Source organism: Felis catus, chromosome B2 (genome assembly GCF_018350175.1).
Source record: "Felis catus isolate Fca126 chromosome B2, F.catus_Fca126_mat1.0, whole genome shotgun sequence".
Taxonomy (NCBI): Eukaryota; Metazoa; Chordata; class Mammalia; order Carnivora; family Felidae; genus Felis; species Felis catus.
Window position 1 is genome coordinate 93,247,335 of NC_058372.1, and position 25,298 is coordinate 93,272,632.

Below are 25,298 nucleotides of genomic sequence, written 5' to 3' on the forward strand. Positions count from 1 at the left end.
ACCTTTGTAGGGTTCAATCCCATGACCCTGGGATAATAACCTCAGCTGAAATCAAGAGTTGGATTCTCGGGGCACCTGGGTGGCGCAGTCGGTTAAGCGTCCGACTTCAGCCAGGTCACGATCTCGCGGTCCCTGAGTTCGAGCCCCGCGTCAGGCTCTGGGCTGATGGCTCAGAGCCTGGAGCCTGTTTCCGATTCTGTGTCTCCCTCTCTCTCTGCCCCTACCCCGTTCATGCTCTGTCTCTCTCTGTCCCAAAATAAATAAATAAACGTTGAAAAAAAAAAAAAAAAGAGTTGGATTCTCAGCCAACTAAGCCACACAGGCATCCCAGAACACATGCTTTTATCAGTTAAGTTTGCTACCTTACATGTGTGGTTTGGGGTGCCCCAAAACAATTACAATAGTAACATCAAAGATCACTGATCACTGTAACAATAATAAAAATAATGAAAAACTTTGAGTAATGCAAGATTTACCAAAATGTGGCACAGAGTAAGGAAGTGAACCAACACTGTTGGAAAAATGGTACCAATTGACTTGCCTAATGCAGGGTTGCCACAAACCTTTCATTTGTGAAAAAACACATTATCAGCGAAGTACTAAAAAGCGAAGCATGATAAAACAAGGTACGCCTGTATGTGATAATACCAATACCTACCAACCACAACCACAATAATTGAGAAAATAATGTCTGTAAAGCTTATAGTGCCATGTCTGGAACAAAATAAACTCTCAACATACGATAAAAATCTGAGAGTGTGCCCAGGGCTCCGGACAGAATTTCAGTGACCTCATTAACTTTTTCAACCAATAACAAATACTTAATTTCTTTATGTTCAAGTACTCATTATGTATTAACCTGAAAAATACTTAAAACTATTAAACATCATAAAAAATACTCGGAAGACTCTATAAAGGGACTTACTGTGTACTTTCACAAAACAAATGGCAAGAATAAGAGGATAAAGCAACAAAATACTGGTAGGTTTAACCAAATACCATGCCAAATTCTAAACAGATCTGGGAGATTTCTTCAGATGCTTGCATTTTATGTTTATATACTCTTTTTTCTTCTGGTTGTATGTATATTTATATGTGTATAAATATATATATTTTTTTATTAAAAAAGTCAACTTATATCCTTTGACAAAGAAACTTTTAAATATATTTTATTATTTTCAAATGGGAATTCTCAGTGATTCTAAATATAATCACTAAGTAAGGTAAATTATATTGATTTACTGATGTTAAACCTTGTCTTATTCTGAGTCCATTTCTTTCATAAAGAGTTCTACTCTTCTCTCAAATAATTTTAGTATATGATTTTTATATATTATTGATTTATATTGATATTTATCATTCTGAATTTATAACATTACTTTGCTTTCATGGCATTAATTTTTATTGTTAATATTCCATAAGAGAATGATGCCAAGGAACTATATGGCTATAGCAGGGAAACAAAATTTCCTTTTTAAAATACATGTATTTTTATTTTTATTTGAAAAATGAATTATAGTTATTTTTCAAAAATAATAGTTATTAGGTAATAAAATAAGAAACATATTGATTATGAATTATATGAATTATAGTTATTATAAAATAATGAATTATAGTTATTTTTCAATAATAATAGTTATTAGGTAATAAAGTAAGAAACATATTGATAAACTACTGAAACTTGGTAGAATGAGAATACATCATACCAAAAAAGAATAATTTTTTAATGTAAACATCCTTTAAATTACTTCCAAGTCAGGTCCAACAACCACAACAACAACAAAACTAGTAATTTACCATTATCAGATATTTTATTTTATAAGTGAAAATGGTTTATGTTAGAAACACAGATTACATTTACTTCCCTCAGCAATTGGTCAAAAAAAGCTAAAAATATCATTTAGTGATGCTGCAAAGTCACTTAGAAAAGAGATTTCAACTGCCACAAAGTTTTAAAAAGTAACTTTATTGGGAATAGCAAGGTATTTTTGTTGTATATTAATATACATCTTAAAATGCCAAATTACACTAAATGTTGAAACCACAGAACTCTTCTCATCTTTAATACTAACTCTTTAATACTAACTCTTCTGGGAGTTCCAACCATCACAACAAAGGGCTAACAGATATATGAGCCCTCCAGCGTAATAAATAGTAAGACTGAGAACACAAATTAGCACACCTAATTTTTCTAGAAGTGTCAGAAAAATATTTTAAAATGAATAAACAAATGAATAATACTGCTGAAAAACATAAGGGAGATGGAACTGAGAAGGTAGGGGAGACCTGAAATGTGTAGCAGAAGAATAATGCTTTATAAGAGCACACATCAATAAATATGCCAGTAAACAAGATACTTAATTTCACAAGTAATTAAACGCATCCAAAATAAAACACCAAGATGATACCATTTTTATAGCTAAATTTCAGAGCTTATATCAAGAAATTATTCTGCTAGGTGAGTCTGCAGTGATACACATCCTCACATGCAGTGGCTTAGAGTATAAATGAGATGGAAATTAATTGTGTTCAAAGTATTCAAATTCTGGGAATATAATAAATATTCTGGGGGCCATCAAGTTGGTGAAACAAATATTGAACACTTTCAAAATATGTAACTTTTGAATGAACAAGTCTGCATTCAAAAATTATAAGAATGCAGTAAATTATAAGCAAAAAGATTTAGCTTCAAGGATTTCATCACAAAACTGTTTATTATAAAATGTTTGGAAAGAAGCTACATGTCCAGAATTAGGGGATTGCTTAATTAAATAATGTTTAATTACTTCCACGATTACTAACACCAACATCAAAAATTGTATTAATAGTATTTACTAAGCATTTGTGTAAATCAAACAATATTCTAAGTTCCTTACATGTATTATGTCATTTTATCCTTAAGAAACCATATGGGATTGTGTTAGGATTTTTTTTATTCCTATATATACAAAAAGACACACAAAATTTCTGACCCCAAAGTCAGTGTTTTTAACTACCACTTATACTACTAATCATCTGCCTTCTTGGCTTTTTTCCATACTAAGATCCCCTGGAGCCATCACTGTGTTTCTTTTTTCTATTCTCTAGGAGAAAGATATACTGGGGTTTTGTTTGTTTGCTTGTTTTTGTTTTTGTTTTTAAGTAATCTCTATGCCCAACTTGGAGCTCCAACTCAGGATCTCAAGGTCAAGAGTCTCATGGTCTACTGACTGAGCCAGCCAGAATCCCTTGTGTTTCTTTTTTATATATTCTTGATTCCTAGTACAGTGTCTAGAACATTACTAACCCAATGAATATTTGGGGAGGGGGGAAGAGGAATGAAGAACAAAAGGAGAAAATGAAGAAGAAAGAGGTCAGAGAGCACTGGGATGAAGGGAAAGTAGAAGAAAGGAAGAAGAAATAAAAGAGGGGAGAAGAGAGGGAAGGAAGGAGGGAAGTTAGTTTAGTGTGACAGAGTAGAAGTGAAGGAACTGGAAATAGAGGAAGATCAAAACAAAAAACCACAGATTATGAAAATTTATATTTTAACAGTTATAAAGAAGAAGGAAATAGCTTCTTGCCATTCTAATTAGAAGCAGAGGTATAACTTATTCTACCAATAAACAGAAGATAAGTTTTTTCAGCTCAAGTATAACTTTATGATACCACTTATACAACCTCTGATGGTCACGGAATAATTTGATTCCACCGGAATAGATTCATTTGAGAAAACAAATGGTCATACAGGTAACTTAATTTATGGTTTCATCTTTTGAGAATCGTGGAATTTTAAAGTCATATGAACACTTTATCTAGTCCAATTCCCTTCTTAATGCTCATGTAAATTACTTTCCTGGACACATGTGCATGCTGACTTAGAACATTAATCTGATCTCAATATACTATTGTTTCCAATACATTCCTCTACATCATTGATTATTCTCAAAGTTAAAGATATTAATGACTCTTTAGAAATAGTTTGGCAACTCTTATGGGTAATCCTTTCTTATCACAGCTCTAAAATCAAAAGGAATGTCTTCCTTCTCTTGAGTAATTACAAACTACAAATAAATACTGTTTATTACAAGACTCATTTGGAATATTCTAAACCCATTCTTATAATAGAAACTTAATGTTTGTTTACAAATATAAAATTTGAAATAAAATGATCATTTTTAGTGTGGTCTTCAAGAAACTATATTTCTGTGTCACTAAAGTTTCCAAGAATGTAAGCTGTTACCCATCACATTTTAGCAGGTACATTATGTTATTCTCCATTACATGTGATTGGCAGTTATGTACTATAATAAAATCTGTCAGTGTGGCAATTTTTTTTTTATTATTTGACAGTTTTCTAAAAAAAATAAAATCTTGTTCTGGCTACCAATTAAAACTTGATTTTCTCCCTCCATTTTATCTCTTTATAGCATTTTAGTTTAACTGAGCACTCCCTGTTACTTTTTTTCTAGTAGTAATAAATTGACAGCACAAAGTAATTAAAAACCTGGAAACAATTCTTTCTATAAACTACTCCCTGCCTTCTATTAGCCAATGCTTGTGCTAATGTGACAGATATGTCATTTGGGGCCTGACATTTTATGGCCACTGAATCAGCACTTCACTTGGTTATAGGATCACTTCTTTTGAGGATTCAATATGAGGAGAAAATGCTGTACTACTGGAAATGACACATAGGAAAGTGTCATAATTCTTGACAATAAATACGTAAAGTCTTATATTGTCAATAGGGCTATGTTTAGAAATTCAGAAACTTAAGTTAAAAATAAAAATGAAAAGAGATGTTTGGGAAAGAACAGCAAAGAGGACACCAATTATCTTAGCAAACTGTATCTTAAGAGCATCTTTAAGTTTAGATATCAGCAGAATCAAGGTGATACAGGTAGTTCTTTTATAGTAATTAATTTTTTGTGGTTTAGTATTTATACCTCTTTATATGTTGAAATATAAATTAACATTTTGGTAAGACTTAAATTACTTCATTCTTTAGATAACATTTTACTTTCTCATAAAATATAAATCGAGTTCAGAATATCTAATGATTAAGAAGTTGCTAACATATCTAACAGTGCTCAAGCACGTGTGTTTGGTTTTGTTTATATGCTTTTCCATTGATCTCATCTTACTCTATATGGTTTCTCGGCCAAAAAATAAGTGTTCAGCTATCTGTGACGTGATGTCTCTCACAGAGACTCAATTATCTCATCCCAGCATCACTAGAAAATTAACTAACACTACAAATTAAAGCAAGAATCTTTTTCTAGAAATATATTTTAAGATTTGATTGCCTAATTAAACCTAAAACATGCTATTACATAATATACTATTTAAAGATATATTTTATATATCAAAAAGTGTTATTGAGTAACCATTATGTACAATGCACTGGGCTTAAAACAACAAATGGCGGTTGGGCATTTACAAATGGACATTAACAAAGACTACATAGAGTTTAGTCTCCATGTAAAACTTCCCATGTCTTTTTCTTTCAGTTTTTATCAAATACTTGCTGTTGCTTCCATTTGTTCGCCATGGTTAAATGGGTGCATACTGTGAAAACAATCAATTGGTGAAGCAGCATTTATTTCTTCATTTTTTTTATATGTTAGAGAGAGAGAGAGAGAGAGAGAGAGAGAGAGAGAGTACGTGAATGGGGGAGAGAGGCAGAGAGAGAGAGAATCTTAAGTGGGCTCCACACCCCGTGTGAGTGTGCTCTATCCCATGACCCTAGGATCATGACCTGAGCTGAAATCAAGAGTTGGACACTCAGCTGACTCAGCCACCCAGGCACCCCAGCAGAGGCAGCATTTAGATCAAACTATATTCCTAATATATTTTCCATAGAAGACAAAGTTCTTTAGGAATAATTACTTAAGCAAAGCTTGTTATTTAAAGAAATGAGATTATTCAGCCTCCTATTGTAAAAAGCACTATTATATTCTCTAATTGATTTCATTAAAACCACATGGTGAAGGAAAACTAATTTTTTTAAAAAATTTGTCTTAAAAGTAGACTTCTTGTCCTGATGGGTTTGTGTACAGTATTTAAAAGATTAAAAAAGAAACCAAACTATGAAATGATTAGCAGCAACTAAGCTTAGTATTTATACCAAAAGTTGTAATGGAAAAACCACACAATCTTCTTTTACATTAAATATAAATATTTAATATATTTATACCTAGTATATTGTGTATATACTAGGTAGACTCTTCCTGGTTTCAATTAACTATTTGGCACAAATTTATTGTATACATTATTAATTTGAGATTTCATTTATGTACATCCTTCCTTAATGCACTCTTAACAAGTATCCATGAAGGCCTACTATGTTCCCATCACTGCTATAGAAACAGGGAATATGGTAGTCATCAAATAAATTCACATTATGAAGTATTCATTCTGTGTGGCAAAAAAGACAATAAGCAAAAAGCATATGTAATAGATCAGGTGGTGATAAGTATATTTAAAAAATTAGGCAAGTAGGGGATACAGAGTATGGAGCTATGCTATTAGAGTGACAGACATTCCCTCAGAGAGAATTGTAACAAATTCATGACTGAAATGGGAAATTAGTCCATTAAAATATTTAGGGAGTGCATTAGAGGCAAAGGCAGAGGCAAAGGCAGATTCTCAGAATACAAACCTCTTTATGCTGATAGCTTTTCATTATAAGAATTTAATTGGTATAAATTTTACATTTTAGTGGGAAATTTTTGAATTATATATCTGCAGCAGTAGGTATAAGGCAAACACTCTCCTTACCTACTGAAATTTCTTTTAAAAATATGATTAACAAAACAATGTCTTTCATGTATAACTTTAAAATCAAGTAATGATATATATCTTTTACATAATCACAATTGCATCAGAATGTAAGCTCCATGAGGGTAGAAATTTTGTCACCTGTTTTGTTGACAAGGACTCCAATGTCTCAAACACTGTTACATTGTAGATAATTGACAAATGTGTCAAATAAATGAAGAAATAATTGTGCATTGAATCATTTTTTCACAAAATATTTTTTAAATAAATACTAAATATAGATATAGTTCTAATTTCTTTTAATAGTGTTCATTATCATAATATACATGATCCAATTGTCTAGGTAACTTATTGGTAATGCAAATATATTCTCTGTGTGAAAGAAAGAATTTGATTGAATCAAATGATTAATTTTTTATTTTTATTTTTTTATTAAAAAATTTTTTTTAACTTTTATTTATTTTTGAGACAGAGAGAAACAGAGCATGAATGATAGAGGGTCAGAGAGAGGGAGACACAGAACCTGAAACAGGCTCCAGGCTCTGAGCCGTCAGCACAGAGCCCAACAAGGGGCTCAAACTCACGGACTGAGAGATCGTGACCTGAGCTGAAGTCGGCCGCTTAACCGACTGAGCCACCCAGGTACCCCAATGATTAATTTTTCATGTCTGACATTTTGCATCCCAGCAGAAATTTGGGGATCAATAAAGTCAATCAATTATTGATATGAGTGGGCCTTTTCTTGAATTTCCAATGAACTGTGAAATTAAAAAAAAAAAGGGGGGGCGCCTGGGTGGCGCAGTCGGTTAAGCGTCCGACTTCAGCCAGGTCACGATCTCGCGGTCCGTGAGTTCAAGCCCCGCATAGGGCTCTCAGCTGACGGTTCAGAGCCTGGAGCCTGTTTCAGATTCTGTGTCTCCCTCTCTCTCTGCCCCTCCCCCGTTCATGCTCTGTCTCTCTCTGTCCCAAAAATAAATAAACGTTGAAAAAAAAAAAAACATTCCTCCCTGACTTCTTAGCCACTACATCACAAGTACATCCAAACATCATTCGATTTCAAGGAAAAGATCCGATGTGAAAAAACAAAGAAGCAAAAACTAGTGACGTTGATCATTAAGATCCACTGATTTTTTTTTAATTTTTTTAACGTTTAATTTTGAAGGAGAGAGAGACACAGCATGAGTGGGGGAGGGGCAGAGAGACTGAGAAGGAGACACAGAATCTGAAGCAGGCTGCAGGCTCTGGGCCATCCGCACAGAGTCCGATGCGGGACTCGAACCCACCAACTGTGAGCTCATGACCTGGGCCCAAGTCAGACGCTTAACTGACTGAGCCACCCAGGTGCCCCAAGATCCACTTATAACTGAAGACTTAAAAGAAAAAGAATATAGGAAATGGATACAACATAATTATCCAGGATTGTAATGAATCTAAAGGAGGAAATGCAATGTGAGGTATACTAGATAAATTCAATTTCTATATAGAGGCCTAACACCTAGGAATTAGTCACCACAACACTGGTTAAACATAAGTTTTATATACATGTATATATTTCAGAATGTGATTTACACATACTATACATATGCATTTACAGCAGGTTTTAAAGTTCTTCTATACGTTTTAATAACTTACTAAGTGTTAAATATTTTTGGCACTTATACCTCAGAATTAATTCTGACAGACCAGTACTGTCATACAAATTTTATAGATGAGCCAGATCACCCTTCCTTTCATCTGTAACCATTTAACTGTAAATACATATTTCTTAGCAGAATCAGAGATGATTATTTCCTCAAAAGGATTTGCAATGATAACAATAATTCCACATGAAGTTTTGGTTCTTAGATCACAGACACGCCCACAATACAGGTGTGGTCTACCAAGTAATATTATTAATAATGATAATTTAATAAGTCCTGATTTATTTTCTCTTTTAAGACCAAACTTCTTGTAAAGTACAACTAGGTGCAAACTGTCATTCCCCATGATTTGCTTCTGGAACATATGAGATCAATTTTGTTTCTGAGGAATGGTCTTAATCATTGGCAGCACAGCTTTGAAAAAACTGTATCTGTTGTAAGCAGACTGAAAAACCCTCAGCACCTGGGAAGCAGTCACTTTCAGGAACTGCCACATATAGGATGGGCTGCCATTCCAAAGAGATCTTATTCCCATTTGGGCGCTATACAGACAAAGTCAAGGGCGAAAACAGGAAATAGACTACAAAGCAGCTGGAAATAGCAAAAATATAATAGGAACAATTTTAATGTATATATACAGATAACATGCATACAACATATGTTATATAACATATATTTGACACACTCTTTTTAAAATATTTTACATACATAAGTTTATTGAATCCTTACAATCCTATATAGTAAATGCTATTACTATTAGACCTATTTTATGAAAGCTGAAAGTGAAATACAGAGAGATGAAATAGTTTGCTCAGGCTGTCCAGAAAAAGGCTTAGGAAATTTAAGAAGTGAAGATAAAGCACATAACTCAGAGTCCATAGTAATGGAAAGGTCATTGAGATAAGGGTTCTCAGAGGACTATGGAGTCCAATCCAACATGTCCAAAAGACTTGAATTTTTTAAAAAATACAACGTTACTGAGACTTCATTGGTGAGAAAACATAAAGAGAATTTAGTTTCATTTAAAGTAAGTCAAAATAGGGGCGCCTGGGTGGCTCAGTCGGTTAAGCGGCCGACTTCAGCTCAGGTCATGATCTCGCGGTCCGTGATTTCAAGCCCAGCATCCGGCTCTGTGCTGACAGTTCAGAACCTGGAGCCTGTTTCAAATTCTACGTCTCCCTCTTTCTCTGACCCTCCCCAGTTCATGCTCTGTCTCTCTCTGTCTCAAAAATAAATAAATGTTAAAAAAAAATTTTTTTTAAATAATAAAGTCAAAATAAATAAATAAAAATTTACCACCCATTTATTGAGAATCAACTGGGTTCCAAGCACTGTCTACAATAATAGACTTAAAAAGATTATGAAAACATTTACATCACTGAAGAGTTTAAAATCCAATGCGGGGGTGGGGGTAGGGGAGTGCCTGGGTAGCTCAGTTGATTAAGCCTCTGACTCCTGATTTCAGCTCAGGTCATGACCTCATGGTTGGTGGGAGTGAGCCCAGTATTAGGCTTGGTGCTGACATTGCTAAGGTTGCTTGGGATTCTCTCTCTCCCTCTCTCTCTCGGCTCCCTCCCCTGCTCATGCTCTCTCTCAAAATAAGTAAATAAATAATAAAAATAAAATCCAGTGGGAAAGATGCGTACAAGGAAACAAATATGATTCAACATGACAATTGCTCTATTGGATGAATACAAAAAGCATGAGAGGAGCAAAGAAAAAATGATATAATATGTCTTTGCTATGAAGGAAAGACATTTACAGCTATTGGCTTAGCATAAACTTTGCATGTGAGTAAGTGTGAAAGGTACTGCAAAGAACATTATGTGAATGGGCAAAGGGAGTGAGAAGGCGTATTAAAAATACTAGATTTATTTCAGTATCATTCAATATTTACCCTAAAGTGGGGAAGTTGTGGAAGATGCTGCTGAACAGATAAATACAAAGCAATTAAAAAATTACAGAGACATTAAAACATTTTGTACCTGACTGTCTAGAGGCAGAAAATAATGAGCCTATATGATTTAATATAAAAACTAAAATCTCCATATTCTCTTATTCAACTTGGCTAATCAAATAAGGCATAAAGCCTGAAAGTGCAAGATTCTTAGACTGTATTAATTAACAAACTATGGAAAGGATAGAAGTTATGACACAGGTGTTGTATGGAGAGAAGTCTCTGAAATACGTAAACATTTACAGTCTGAATTCCTACATTTGATTTTGAGATGCTAGAAAGCTCAATCTCAAATCAGATTTGAGTGAGCATTTTTTAATCATATATTCATTTTATCAAAAATATATACATATATATGGATACGTATATGGTTTTTGTTTGCTGTGGTTTGAATTACCAAAGCTTTCAAATGAGAAGTATAGAGCATGCGTACATGAAAAAGTAATAAGTTGCATTGAGTTCATAAAAAAAAAAATTTCAACCTACTCACCAATACATATGCATTAGTCATTAAATCAGCAAATATTTATAAACCGCCTACAATGTTCAACAGCACATTCCAAGTATTGAATATTTTTAAAAAGTATGTGCTACCTATTACTTTGTCATTTCTGAAAAATGGGTATGTTGATAAAACACATGAATAACAAAAAAGAAAATGAAATAAAATTAAAATATAAGACAAATGAAAACTGTAATGAGTGTCGTGAGACTCAAAGTCTCTGAAATTTAAACAAGCAAGTTATCGCATCTTGTTTGGCATATGATTACTAGGGATGCTGGAAATTATTGAGAAATCTAGTATTTGACTAGGCATTTAAGCATTCAACATGGATGGGTACCATTTTGAGAAGTGAATGTGAACAGGATAGTCATGTAAAATCACACTGGAATTGATCAACTGAATTGTTGTTATTGGCTTAAGGTTAAATTGAAATGGATAATCTAAATGTAATTCCATTTTTTTTTAATTTTTTTTTCAACGTTTATTTATTTTGGGGACAGAGAGAGACAGAGCATGAACGGGGGGAGGGGCAGAGAGAGAGAGAGGGAGACACAGAATCGGAAACAGGCTCCAGGTTCTGAGCCATCAGCCCAGAGCCCGACGCGGGGCTCGAACTCACGGACCGCGAGATCGTGACCTGGCTGAAATCGGACGCTTAACCGACTGCGCCACCCAGGCGCCCCTAAATGTAATTCCATTTAAAATAATACACATTTTAATTTCAAAGTAAACATTTTATTGTTGTATCTAATTATTCTGTTTTCTCCAGTGGAAATCACTTGTGCATATGTTAAATCCCACTTGACTGTTTCCATTTTTTCTTTATTTTCCCCAACTTCTTTAAATAACTTCTTTGTTAAATGTTTTCGATTCTATCATTGTCTGTTACTGGTTTTATGTGAAATGTATTCTCCTTTGTGCTCCTTGTAATTTAGTGTTCATTTCTCAAATGATTTGGTCTTTTTCTTCTACTTATTTGAGTTCTGCATTTTTCTGTTTGCCATCCTACAATTTGGCCATTTTATCTCAGAAATTTTTAATATATATTCTCTGGTCTTCCTTCATAGAAGTAACTGCTTCTTTCATTTAAAAAATAAATCATGTCAGAATGGCTCTACTTTAGGGCACCTGGGTGGCTCAGTCGGTTGAGCTTCTAACTTTAGCTCAGGTCATGACCTCACAGTTTGTGAGTTTGAGACCCATGTTGGGCTCTGTGCTGACAGCTCGGAGCCTGGAGCCTGCTTCAGGTTGTGTGTCTCCCTCTCTCTCTCTCTGCCCCTCCCCTGCTCATGCTCTGTGTCTCTATGTCTCTCAAAAATAAATAAACATTTAAAAAAATTAGTTGCTCTACTTTGTGGCAACATATGTGTAATAAAGTTTTCTAATCCATAAAAAAAAACTTGTACTACTACTTTTTTCTTGTGTTCTATAATATTTTTGTATGGACCCTGTATATTTTCATTTTATTGGCCCTGTTTGAATTGACACACTTTCCTAAACAGCTCTTTATGAGCTTCTTCTCCGAATGGGATGAGTGGTAGCCCAGGTAGCTTTTCAGACTTGCCTAGTCATGAACTCTCTCTTGTCTTGCCACAGCTAGAGATTATAACCACCACTTCTCTTCCTTTCTTAAACTAATCTGGCTCAAGAGGGTTTTTAATAGGATCTCTGAGTTTCCACTTTCTTCACAAGCTAATGACTGGCATGGGATACAGTGTAGCCTTCCGGGTGATTTACTTAACAATTAGAATAGACATTTTGCTTTTACTCTGGGCTTCCATTTCTGGGCCGCTCTGCTCTTTGCATATCATCTCTGTTTTCGCCAGACATTCAAGCCGTGTCCATTCTGCCTGGTTCACAGCAGGTGAAGTATGAAAGTTCCCTATTGGTTCTTCCTTAAGATAGTGACTAATTGCTGGAGATTTCTAAGATCTCCTAATATGATGCCCCGCTCTGTCCAGATCTATTGCCTCTGGAAGTATTGTGAATATTGGGTTTTGAGGTTTTTTCAGTCTTCCAATTTTGCTGAAAATACATCTTTTCAGTGCTTTTATTGTCCTTGCTTTGTCACTCCATCTACCTACTTAAAAACAACTTTTACACATACATTCCTCTGCTTACCAATGGTTATGATTTTGTAATGAGTCCTTAGAGACTATACTTTATTCTATTCCTGGGAATATTTCCTATGTTTTAAGAAAATGGATTACTTTATTTCCCCCAAGAAAATACTTACAGTTTTAAACTGTTGGTTGTGTGCCTTCTCTATATAGAATGACCTCGTCTTCCATCCATTTATAAAATTCTTTCATATACCATGTCAAATTACTTTACCTCATAGAACTTTTCTTGTTATTTTCATGTTATTTAGTTGATTTCTCAGCTCTTCTCTAAACTCTCACAACAATTTGATTTTTAGCTCTTTGTGGATGGTTTCTTTTAATTTCTATTTGGTATGTGTGTGAATATGAGTGTGTGTGGATGTGTTGTATGCTTCAATCGTATCCTTCTTAGTAGATATATGGTCTTTGAGGGTGGCAATTAATTCATTTCACTAATATTTATGTCACCTGGAGGCTATGCAATATAATTTTCTAAATTGTTGAAGAAAAAAAATCAATAAATTTTTTCAACTCTGCTATATATATATTTGTACACAAGTCATGGGAGATATAAGAGACATAAAAATCACAAGGTATGCCTTAAGGAATTGATACTATATTTGAAGAAATGAGATTAAACTTGCAAAATTTTTATGACTATTGGTGAAGTTGGAATAATGAGGATAGACAATGCATGGCCTCTATGGAACAACGAGAAAATCTGTAAAAATTCTATGATTTTTTATTAACAAGACACTAAAACTTATATTTATTTTGGATAAAATAGATCATTTGGTGAAATCTGAAAACATGGTTTGCACTTACGTATTTTCTTTATCTTTCTTTTTAATATAGCATAATGTGATGACTTTACAAAGAGACATCATATATATAAATGTCGATACTATATAGGGCTGCAGGTTGAGACAGTATAGCAGACTGAATAACAACATTTATATGTTATGACAATCAGTTCAGGTCTTCTTACAATATTTGCTGTATTATTGGACATTTCTGAAGCACTGCTTTGAGAGATTGGCAGGGAAATTAATGTCCTTAATGCAATCTACCTGAATATTTGATAGTGAAATGTCATGAGAGAGTCAAGCTTCAGTGTATCTCAAAGCTAAGACATCCTAAAGAGGAAGTGTGGTGTCAGGTGAGTGGTTAATTGGATGTCCACTTTCCTCATCAGATTCTTTCTGATGGAAAGGAAAGAATACCACTGAGTGAGATTTGGACAGCTTCAAAAGTGCAATAAAGCAAAATGAACAATTTAAAGTTTCAAACTCTTTTGGTATTAAAGCTAAAATAAAAGACAACGTCTTCTTATCAAGAATTAGTGTATGCCTGTTCAATTAAAGCTGAAAGAGAGCTATGATTATAAGATTCATCTCTGACACACATACTATCATTCTGTTGATTGGGAACTAACCTTCGGGTAGACATCGTGGTCTCAGAATTTGCTTCACATCAATCCACTGTATCACCCGTGAAATCTTCAAGAGGATGCTATTAAAAGAGTTTGTGACATTTAGTACACTTTCATATTGTCTTTCATCACTACTGTATGTACTGAAATACACATTCAAATCCATTCTCAAGTAGAATTATTACCAGCTGGTTTAGAAATTTTGATTGATAAAGCAAAATTTTATGAAATGTGTTAAATCTCATTTGATGGGTATGCTGATGACAGTTAACAACATAACTTGTTTCTCAAAACAATCTAGATATAACAGATACATATATCTTGAATTAAAAACATTAAAGTTTATGGTTTAAAGTTCTCTATTTTGTGTCCATCTCTCCATCTCTCTTTTCCTTCCTTCCTTCGAAATTGAAAGTCTATTTTAATTACTAGGTTATGATTATTCAAGTAACAGATATATGATAAAATGGAAAGGACACAGAAATAAATGTTCTGGTTTCAGTTCTATTGTTTACTATCTAGATGACCCTAGATCTTGCAAGGAGTACCAAAACACTACCTGTGCAACCCAGGGAAAAGGATGTCCTTCTTAACCAAGATACCATAAAAACTTGATGTTATAAAAGAATGAATGTGCTATTTTCAGTTAATTAAAATAAGCATTTTTAAAATTAAATATCAGGGTTAAGATAAAATAAATATTGGAAAGTAAGCAATATATTTTGAAATATTTACAATGCAAGGTACAGACAATTTATTTAAAAATAATTTATTAAAAGACACAATGTAGGGCACCTGGGTGGCTCAGTCGGTTAAGCATCCAACTTTGGCTCAGGTCATGATCTCACATCTTGTGAGTTCGAGCCCCAAATTAGGCTCTGTGTTGACAGCTCAGAGCCTGGAGCCTGTTTCAGATTCTGTGTCTCCCTCTTTTTGCCCCTCCCCCACTCACTCTCTGTCTCTGTCTCAAAAATAAAATAAACATTAAGAAAAATTTAAAAGACACAATGTGCTTTTTACAAATTGATAAGAAAATGGTCAGTTGCACAAAAGGTAGACAGAAAAAATAGACAAGCAAGTTCAGATGACCAACAGGCATATAAAATCATGCTTAAATTCAATAACAGAAAATGTAAATTATTAAATTACGAATGATTGATAACTTTTTACCAGCCTGGAAACATTAAAAAAAAATTTTAAGTGATGTAGGAAAATATACTTGCATGTATTGTTGGCAGGAGTACAATTTGATGCATTTTAAAACAAAATCTGCTAGTATATATGGAAATGAAAAGTACACTTATCCACAGAACCTGCAAACTCATTGTGAGAACTTATCACATAGAAAAAAACTATATATACTGATTTCTGATGTGAAGCAACAAGAACTGGATTTGGCTTTCTCTTTCTCACCACTGGGCACAAACAAACAAAAATCCAGAAGAAAAAATAGTACATGAAATAACCATCTTCACGGTATTGGACATGACACAATAAAAAAACAGTGATCCCTGAGGGAAAGAAAAGAAAACAAGATAAACCAAATGACTCCCACAGTTACTACTTTGAGAAAATGCCCAGGCCACAGTGTAAGGAGCGAGAATCCAGTCAAAACTGATCAGAGAATATTGAGCTGAGTGTCTATGGAGACCAAGGCACCCAAAAATTTCAGGACAGAGTACCAGAGAGGACAAATCTACACAGAAAAACCCAGACACCTAGAGAGATTTCTTTCAGTTCTTTAGATTTCTGGTCAGTACAAGTATTAAGGAAATCACCAAAGATCAGGGAAAGAATCACCCAAAAGGATTAGAGGGGATAGTATTTGACACTCATAGAGGGTATGGAATAGTAAACCTGTTTAATCCAGTAAGTTCGGACAATTTCATAATTCATGAAGCATAGGGTACATTACTAAGGCTCTTGCTCATATAACAAATCTTATAAAGCAAAACAAAACGATTAAACTATTTTTAAGTTACACAGCTGTGTCTCCAAATGAAGCACCTAACAAGATAAAATTATATTGTCTGTCATTTGATAAAAGTTACCAGGCATGGAAAGAAGCATGAAAATATGACCCATAATGAGTAATAAAATAAATCAGTGAAAACTGACCAAGAACTGATATAGATGTTGAAGTTAGCAGACAAGGATACTGAAATTATAATTATAGAGGTATTTCATATGTTCAAAAAATTAATATATACCCTGAAGACATAGAAAAGACCAAATGAAACTTCCAGAGAGAAAAATTACAATGTCTAAGAAGAAAATATAGTCAGTAGGATTAATAGAAAATTAGATATTGAAAAGAAAAGATCAGTGACCATGAATTCATAGCAGTAGAAGCTACATAAAATTAAACAGAGGAAAAAAATTAAGTAAAAAAATGAAAGGAGAATCAATTGAATGACAAAATTTCCAAATTTGATGAAAATTATAAGCTTACAGATCCAAACCATTCAAGGTTCCTCAAACATATAGGACGTGAAAAACAAAAACAAAAACAAAACACTACACTTTGGCACATGAAAATTACTGATAAAAGGAAAAAAAAAAGTCTTAAAAACAAACAGAAAAAGACAGATTCCATCCAGCAGAAGAGAAGCAAGAATGACCATGGGTTTCTCATTAGCAACAATGTAAGCAAGAAGAGAGTGGAATATTATCTTTATAAAATAAAACTGAAAGAAAAACTGTCAACCTAGAATTCTATACCTAGAAAAATATCTCACAAAACGGAAAGCTAAATTATAACTTTTTCAGACATATGAGAGCTGAAATATTTCATCACATACAGATGCACAGTACAAGAAATGATAAAGGAATTCTTTAGGCAGAAGAAAATATAAAAATATGTATCAACAGAAAGAAATATAAAGCTTTCAGTTATGGATTGAAAAAATCATGAGAATAAATGGTACAGCACAGTAAATATGGTCAATGATACTGTGATAGTCTTATATGGTGACACGTGGTAGCTACACTTGTGGTGAGCACAGCATAATGTATCAAGATGTTGCATCATAGTGCCACACACCTGAAACTAATGTAACATTGTGTGTCAACTATACTCATTTTTTAAATACAGAAGGAAATATAAAAGGACTGGAAATGGATTTATATAGAATTGCACAATATTTCAGAGAAATGGTATACATATGGATAAATATCTCAGATGTTTCTTGTATCACAGAAATGATTTTTCTTAAATTTGTTCATTCAGTTTCCAGGTTGTTTTTTTTTTTCTTTTCTTTTTTTTTCTTTTCTTTTACTTTCTTTCTTTCTTTCTTTCTTTCTTTCTTTCTTTCTTTCTTTCTTTCTTTCTTTCTTTCTTTCTCTAGTTTATTTATTGATTTTGAAAGGTGGAGGACATGTGCATGAGCAGGGGAGGGGTAGAGAGAAAGGGAGAGAGAGAATTCCACACAGGTTCTGCATTGTCAGCACAGAGCCCAACAAGGGGCTTAGTCTCATGAACTCTGAAATCATGACCTGAGCTAAAATCAAGAGTTCAATGTTTAACCAACGGAGCCACCCAGACTCTCCCTTGTTTCCTTTCTAGTAGCATCTGCCACATTTTTCTTGCATCCCTTCTCATCCATTTGCTCTTTCCCTTTTTCAAGGCTCTTGAAAAGTTGATTCTGTCACTAATATTCTAGTTTATTTGTGTTGTTTCCTTCTGTCCCAATTAGTTTCAATAATTTTTCCTGAAAGCTGCTTTCTTTTGATTTTCAGTAAGGAGAAAAAGGATTCTGATATATAAATGTTTGACTCCTTTATTAGTTGTTAGCAGAATCATTTGAAGGGGATGTAACAAATAATATATCTACAGACCTCTGTAATTTTAAAAAGCTACCTATCTCCCTGACATTCTAGTCATTTCTTTTGCAAATTAAATCAGATGCAAGGCATTTAGGATGCATTTAGGGATGTGAAAATAACCATGTTGAGTGGAAGGTGGCATTTCCTGTGAGAAAAACATGTTTTCTCTACATTTCCTTGAAGTTGTAATTCTTTTTTTTTAATTTTTTTAATGTTTTTATTTATTTTTGGCACAGAGAGAGACAGAGCATGAGCAGGGTAGGGGCAGAGAGAGGAGGAGACACAGAATCTGAAGCAGGCTCCAGGCTCTGAGCTGTCAGCACAGAGCCCGACATGGGGCTCGAACTCACAGACTGTGAGATCATGACCTGAGCTGAAGTCAGACACTTAACCAACTGAGCCACCCAGACGCTACTAGAGTTGCAATTCTACACAAAGACATACAGGGGTTCTTTTTTATAGTTGAGCACTGACAAGTTTAGATTACTCTTATGAAGCCTGATGCCCATGTTTATAAGAATTAAGGTAACTCCATGAAGGTACTGACAGAAGTACCTTGAAGAAGATTTCTTCAAATAATGCTTTAAAATTAGTCCAAAGGATAAGAAGATCACTGAAAGGTAAAAGTCAATTGTGTCTGTGTGTGTGCCTAAGTTTCACTCTTAATAAACTGAAATTTTTAAAATCCTGAAAATAAGCTTCACACTATGTTTGTTTTTTTGTTTTTTGTTTTTTTGTTTTTTTTTAATTTACTTTTAAGAGAGAAAGCGCGAGTCGGGGAGGGTCAGAGAGAGAGTGGGAAATAGAGAGAATCCCAACCAGGCTTCACACATGAGATCATGACCTGAGCCGAAATCTAGCACTTAACTGACTGAGCCACCCAGGCGCCCCAAGCTTTACACTATTAACAGGATAACTAAGAAGTATGAGTTTCTGTACTTCCAATGACCAACATGATGAAGCATGCAAAAAAAACAAGTAAAATGCATTTTAGCTACACCAATATTAATTAAGTAATATTTATGGTAAAATTTAGCTTAAGACTTTCCAAAATACAATCACTACAGAAACATTAAAGTGATGAAATGTTTGCTTTTGTGTGAAATAAGAGACAATTTAGACTTAAACACTTACACTTAAATTTTGAAGAGAATCTTGACATGCACTTACTTGAATTTGGCGGTTATTAAAAGGGTTGCAATTTTAATTTTAGTTGTTCCTAATTCCTTTTTCCTTTTTTTCTGTACTCCAAATTCCATAATTCTAATCACTAATGAGATTCCTTTAAAAAAATGAATATAGCAAATAGACTTTATAGTCATCTTTGCATTAAGGCTCTGGAACATTTCTTATGTTTTTCACTTTATCTGATCTCATTCAGTTTTTAAAAATAGTTATTGACTTTCAGAATAAACAGATACAATCAACCCAGAAGAATATTTTAAAGGTACATAATAATATCATGTCTCCCTACACCTCACAAAAAATCATGTGAAGAGAAAGCTGAAAATAATAGCAATGGGAAATGACAAGGGAGTAATTATCCAAGCAAGATAGAGAAAAGCCATATGCTTTGCATAGAAATTGGAACTGCACAAATATGGTAATTGATTTCATATTTTGACCTTTCATGCATTGCCATTCCATCTTTTCCAGTTTCACAACACAAAATAACAAAAATAACAATAGCAATTCAAATGAGAACTTGGATCTGCTGTTACCTGTTTGTGGGGGTTTTCTTGGCTCCTTGTGAAATGATCATGTAAACTTTTTAAAAAGAAAAAAAATGATATATAGCTACAGGTTACAGAATTTGTTCTAAGACACAGTTAGCTAAAATGACCAAGTACCTGAATATTTTTCTCAAAGTGTACAAGGCACTTATCCCTTGGTTTACTGCAATTCCATAAATGTCCTTGTGCAAAAGAGTGCATATAAGACAAGCAAAGCAATCTGTTTTCCATCATCAAAAGGATGCCTGTGCCACCCTTCCAAACTATTTTATTTATTTTTTTATCTTTTCTATCTGTGCATGCCTTACCTCTGGGTTACTTTCAAGGAAAGAGATTCTCAAGCAGATTTTCCTATTGTAAAACCATTTATTATATATTGGTAACCTAATGAGTTAGAACCCATAAAAATACTTCACAAGGGTCTAGGATATATATCAATTTGGAATGTGGGATGCATATCAATTTACAGAAATACCTTAAAGGAGGCATTGTTTAATGCATATATCAAAACTGCACTGTTTTGACCTATATACCCATCATCTCCCCCATCACCTCCAGGAGTCAGTTGTTAATTAATTATACTGGAATTACACTGACCTTTTACAATGAAGGTCAAATGTGGAATAGTCTACAGCCCGTCATGAGAATCATATTATTTGGGACTTTTTGTTTTAATTTTAATTTATTTTTATTATTTATTTAATTTTATTTTAGAGAGAAAGAGAGAGTATGTGAGTTGGGGAGAGGGAGGGAGAGAGGAAGAGGGGAGAGAGAGAGAGAGGAAGAGAGAGAGAGAGAGAGAGAGAGAGAGAGAGAGAGAGAGAGAGAGAGAGAATCCCAAGCAAGCTCCTCACCCAGCATGGAGCCCAACATGGGGCAGAGACCCACGACCCTGGGATCATGACCTGAGCCAAAATCAAAGTTGGATGCTCAACTGACTGAGCCACCCTGGTGCCCCTGTTTGGGACTTTTTAAAATTAATAAACCTTTTAGAACACTTTTAGGTTCACAGCAAAATAGAGTGGAGAGTAGAGAATTCCCTTTCACCCCTTGTCCTCCCCACCACACACACAACTTCCCCAATATCAACATGCCACACCGTGATGGCACATTTGTTATAATTCATGAACCTACACTGACACATCTGGGATCTTTTTTAAAGAGTGCTTTCTCTTAAAAGAATGCTAGGGCACATGTTGCTTTAGAATCAAGAATCAGTGCTCTTCTCTGAAGCACTGGATTGATTTGAAACAGTGTATCATTAGCCATTTGTTTTTCTGTGTCTGTTTTGACTAATAAAATGGTGGTGTCCAACTCTCAAAAGACTGCCAGCATGTATTTTGTGAATTAATCTTAATACTGCTACATTTTCTTTCCCCCAATTTCTTTTCTCTTAACACTCTGATATTCATTTAGATATTCCTTAAATTGTTGCAATTTTGGCATTTTTTGTAAGTCACATGAACTTCTTGAAACAAAGAGGAATAAAAACAAATTATTATTTGTTATGTAAATTAATAAAATATAATCAAATGAATTTAGTTAGTAGCTTTTTAATCATCTTTATCATTTTCATTTGGGGGATGGATAAAAACTATCAAATTTTATTATATTTGGTATCAAATTTCAGAACTGTACGTGTACTAGCAGAATACACAAAATTTGAAGCGTTCCTTATAGAAGAAATTCCATTTGCACTGATGTAAGTAGCCAGGAGGCAACCTTAACACATACGTTGGGGACAATACATAAACATATTCCCTAAATTACGCACAGTATGCTTACTTAGTGGAGCTTTGTACAGCAACTACATGTGGGCGCGGTGATTATATGCTGACCTGTATAATTAAGAAAGTGATTTGCTTAGCAAGTAATTGTAATAAAATGCCTAACCAGTAATCATAAGCATAAGCCATATGTTTTTAAACATGACCCAAACATTTGCATAGTGTTTATGTACAATAAATTAAGGCAAAATGAAAAATCTGCTGACAAGAAATAAGTAGCAATGAGGATAGAGCAATGTATTAAATCCTTCATTTTGGATCATTTAGGTAATGTTCCATTCATTTTAGATTCATGAATAGAAGCCTTTACAGATTGGACATGCATACCATAAATCTGGAGTTATCCATTATTAGGTGGCATTTTGCTGTTTACAGTTGTACATGTTTACTTTGTGCATAATTAACTGCATAATAGCGGTCTGTGTTTTGTACAGAATTTACACTCAGGCTCTCATCAAAACAAATGACTCCAGAAAGTAGGACACTTCCATTAAGTTCCCTGTAATCAGTATTTCCTAATACAGGTTTACAGGAGTGGTTTTGATTGTGACTGTTAGTATATTGTTTTCAGCAGCTAACGTGTATGTTGGAGTTTAATTTATTAAACCCCTAAGATGCACAAAGAATACAGACAGGTAAAAGTGGAAGGACATAGAGCATACCTAAGAATAGCTAAGGAGGAATTTCCATGAAAATAGTTAAGTGCAGAGCCAAGTTGGACAGGCAAATGATCACTGTGCAGCATAATTCAGTGGATCAAATACACATCCCAGCAGTTCTTGTGCAGAGTACAATTCTGACAGCCGAATCTACAGCGTGAGAGAGAGCAGTGTGTCTGAAAATGAGCTGTCAGAAGAACCAAGATTTACTCCAGCCACGCCCTTTGTTTACAGCAATATAAACTTAGAAGGAAAAGTTACCAAATTAATCGAACCAAAAAGAAACTTGTGGAGTTAAATACCAAAGAATAAGATGAGTAGAGATTAAATACAACATATAGCACTGAATGTGGAGTTTATTGGTTATGACTATGACTACTAGTTGAAGCTAAAGTTGAAAATATTTTTTAAATCATGATAAATGAGACTGCATAAGCTCTATTGAAAGCAATTGTTCTTCAAAGTGGAATAAAACAAAAAATATATGTATTTTTAGAAAGAAATGGTCATTTTAGGATAAAGAGGGAGAACTAAAGTAGCTTAACCAATTCTCAAAGCAAAAATAATAAAATTATATTCATAAAGCTAAATACTCTTTATGATGAAGTATAAACTTTAAAAAAAAAATGGACCTTGAAACAAAGATTTGAAAAATACCAGTTAATTTTCTCCTTTTCAGAATCTAAAACATTATTTAATAAAATAAGTATAAATAGTATGTCATATATATAAAACACAGGACCTCCAAAAATAATCATCAAAATTATAACTCCATATTATCTGCTTCCATTTAAAATATTCACTCCATTTTATTTAAAAAAATTTTTATTAGTTTTCTTTATTTTTGAGAGGAAGAGAGAGACAGAGTACATGTGGGGGAGGGGCAGAGAGAGAGACACACACACAGAATCTGAAGCAGGCTCCAGGCTCTGAGCTGTCAGCACAGAGCCTGACGCAGGGCTCGAACTCACAAACTGTGAGATCGTGACCTGAGCCGAAGCGGGACGCTCAACCAACTGAGCCACCCAGACGACCCATCAAACAAAATTTCTCTAACCACACTCTACCACTGCTTTACTTAGTACAATGATTAGACACACACACACATGTTTTTTAAATGTTTATTTTTAGAGAGAGAGAGAATGAACAGGGGAGAGGCTGAGAGAGAGAGAGAGAGAGAGAGAGAGAGAGAGAGAGAGAGAGAATCCTAAGCAAGCTCCAAGCTGTCAAACACATGAACTCACACAGCTCAAACACATGAACTGTGAGATCATGACCTGAGTCGAAACTAAGAGTCAGACTCTTAACCCGCTGAGCCACCCAGGGGACTCTCCCCACATGTTTATATAGGCATACATTTACATATATATTTAATGAATTTGTATATATGTAAATACAGAGTGATTATAATGTATATAATATATAAATAAATGTATAAAAATATTTTAAAAGTGTCCTTGATAGAAAAAATGGTAAATGATAAATACTTCTATGGATGAGAAGCAGATCAGAAATCCATATACATCCAAATACATAAGATATAAACTGTGCTCATGGATGGGAAGATTTGGTATCACAAAGATGCCAAACAAAATTGTATTTTCAGTGCTACTCTGACCAAAGCAAGTAATCAATATAGTTTTGCATGGAGACCGGCAAGGTGATACTCAGTTAATATAAAAGAACACATAGACAAAAATATATAAGATAATTTTTAAGGAAATCATAAGGTTAAAGTTATCACAAAGCTCACTGTAATTATTCATCTCATCTCTATCATGATACCTTTGGTCTCTATCTAGGCATTCCTAGCCTTTGCAACTGAGGTAGGCAACATTCAGTGGCTCCCTTCGACTGAAGAGACCTCACTCCAGCTCTTGCTGCCATGGAAGTATCAATGACTCTGTGTCTCATCCTAGGGGATTCTCCCTGCAGCCTCTGTTGTGAGCCACCATATTATTTTTCACCACAGTGGCTACAATGGAAAGCCGATTCTTGCGGAATTCAGTTACTTCATTCTTTTTTGTGAGAGTAATGAAAGAACTTCTAACTCTCTCAAGCAAAGTGAGTTCATAGTGTCTTCAGGAATGCTAAATTTAAGGGGTCATTTAAGTGTCCAACTTTGGCACATGTCATGATCTCACAGTTCATGAGTTTGAGCCCCGCATCGGGCTTGCTTTGGATTCTGTGTCTCCCTCTTTCTCTGCCCCTCCTCTGCTCATGCTCTGTCTCTCTCAAAAATAAACATTAAAGAAGGCGGAGGAGGAGGAGGAAGAAGAGGAGGAGAATGCTAAATTTAAGAAAGCCAAGACCTGAGATACTTAAAGTTAGAAGGGTTAGGGAAGGTGTCCTGGGAGTCCAGGAGTTGCTCAGCTGAAGAGTATTAAGAGTTAACAATTTTAACTATTAATGTAGCACCTATTTGCTGTGCCTGCACCTATTTACCAATGGGTTTAAAAGTGTTTTGGGTAGAGGTGCCTGGCTGGCTCAGTCAGTGGAGCATGTGACTCCTGACCTCAGGGTCATGAGTTCAAGCCCTGAGCTTGGGCACAGAGCTTATGTAAACAATTAAAAAACAATTTTTAAGTGTTTTGGGTATGCTTCCTGAGGTATCTACCACGTTACCTTCTCTGAGACATGTAAGCTTCACCCTATGCCTGTCTTGTCCTTTCTCACCTCCCTACTTCCTATCAAAGTTTTCCTGGGAAGAAAACTGTGGATGTCATTTCTCTTTTCCAGTGCAGCTAAGTCTTATTCTAACTGATATTTGGTCTATTATTACTTCATCTTAGAGGTAAAGATATACTGAAAAATGGGATGCAGAAGAGAGGAAGATCAGGAAACTGGGATCTAAATTAGGAGCTATATAAAATGTATTTATTATCTGCAGTAATTTCCA

The 25,298-nt window shown here is 34.3% G+C and overlaps 1 long non-coding RNA gene across 1 annotated transcript in view; it reads right to left on the reverse strand.

Annotated features, from left to right (window-relative positions):
• LOC111560505 overlaps nucleotides 1–25,298 on the reverse strand; it is a 1,125,299-nt gene that overhangs the window by 512,691 nt on the left and 587,310 nt on the right. The window contains exon 6 of the long non-coding RNA XR_006598120.1: nucleotides 14,399–14,475. This is a non-coding gene — a long non-coding RNA (uncharacterized LOC111560505). The remainder of the gene's footprint in view (nucleotides 1–14,398; nucleotides 14,476–25,298) is intronic.